This window comes from Bos taurus, chromosome 15 (assembly GCF_002263795.3).
Source record: "Bos taurus isolate L1 Dominette 01449 registration number 42190680 breed Hereford chromosome 15, ARS-UCD2.0, whole genome shotgun sequence".
NCBI classification, from domain to species: domain Eukaryota; kingdom Metazoa; phylum Chordata; class Mammalia; order Artiodactyla; family Bovidae; genus Bos; species Bos taurus.
In genome coordinates this window covers 53,796,896-53,798,501 of record NC_037342.1, presented here as the reverse complement: position 1 = coordinate 53,798,501, position 1,606 = coordinate 53,796,896, and the positions used below count along the sequence as shown (strand labels likewise).

Here is a 1,606-nt window from a genome sequence, read left to right as displayed (position 1 = left end):
AGGGGCAAAGGGGCTTTCCTGCATTACATTTATCATGCACTTTATTTCTATTATTATTATATCACCTCCACCTCAGCTTATCAGGCATTAGATACTGGAGGTTGAGGACCCCTGATATTACATTTAACCCTCACACTCTACCGATGAGGTAGGCTGAGACCAAGAAAACTTAACTGGGTCAACCCCAGGTCACATGGTTAGTAAATGGCAGAATCAGATTTGTTGGACTCCACTTCTATCTAGCTTCTATACTCACACATTCCCGGTCATCTAGCCAAGCATTCACAGACATCTAGTCCATTGGTCACTAATTCATTTAGCCAGATATTCACTTAGACAGTGAGTGGCATCAATATAGTTATTCTGTTATTTGAACAGTAAGATAGATCTAGTAGTAGCTTGAAGAACAAAAGAATCTTAGAATTATAGAATGTTTGCCCTGATATCTGTATATTACAAATACTAATACACATATATTAGACTGAGGTAAAGATGAGAGATATAATCTCTCTGTCTCATACACATATATACATGCACACAGAAAAAGCTACAAAATTTGCTACATTATTTTATGAGATCCAGTGCAAAATGAAAATGCAAAACCCCTTGTTTAAAAATTATTAAGAATTTCAAAGGACTTCCTGGTGGTCCAGTGGTTAAGAGTCTGTCTTGCAATGCAGGGGATGCAGGTTTGATCCCTGGTCGGTCTGGGATCCCACATGCGGAGAAGCAGCTGAACCTTCATGCTGCAACTCCTGAAACCCGTGTGCTCTGGAGCTTGTCTTGTGCGCTGCAACTGTTGAGCGCATGTGGCACAACCAGAAAGCCTGAACCACAGCAAAAGCTCTCACATAATCTAATGAAGACCCCACATGCCACAACTAAGACCTGATGTAGCCAAATAAATGGATGAATGAACGAAGAAAGAATTTCAAGATGATGATAGCAGATTATACCAAGCATGAAATGAAGTGAAGTCGCTCAGTCATGTCCGACTCTTTGAGACCCCGTGGACTGTAGCCCGCCAGGCTCCTTGTCCGTGGGATTCTCCAGGCAAGAATACTGGAGTGGGTTGCCATTTCCTTCTCCAGGGGATCTTCCCAACCCAGGGATCGAACCTGGGTCTCCTGCATTGCAGGCAGACGCTTTATCCTCTGAGCCACCAGGGAATCTCCTAATACCAAGCATGGGGCCCCTCTAAGGACCCTGATGGCATGTCAGTGCCTGGCACAGAGTACATGTGCAATAAATGGTAGTCCTTTTCACTCTCTAGATTATTGATTGTAACCCTCTCCTTTTGCAACTGAGCAAACTCAAGTTCAAAGAAGATGAAAAATGCAAGTTACAGCAGAGCCAGGACCACAATCCAGACCTCCTCTCTTCCCAGTCAGTAGTCTTCACCTCAGCATTTCCCAAGTGTTCTGTGTACAGTAATAATAGATACTCCATGAGTAAAAGTTTCCATCAATACACAAGTTTGCAAAACACTGGGTTAAGGGTAAGGAGACATCTTTTTCAGAGCTCTTCAAGACTTTTCTATGAACGACATGAATCTCCATGACAAAGATATAAAATGAAACATCCCCCCACTGCCCATCCCCACTGT

At 42.9% G+C, this 1,606-nt stretch overlaps 1 non-coding gene across 1 annotated transcript; it reads right to left on the bottom strand.

The window, feature by feature from the left end:
• Positions 1-1,097: 1,097 nt before the first annotated feature.
• Positions 1,098-1,169, bottom strand: TRNAC-GCA (transfer RNA cysteine (anticodon GCA)). The gene has a single exon. It is a non-coding gene; the product is annotated as a tRNA-Cys (tRNA).
• Between the last annotated feature and the right edge of the window lie 437 nt (positions 1,170-1,606).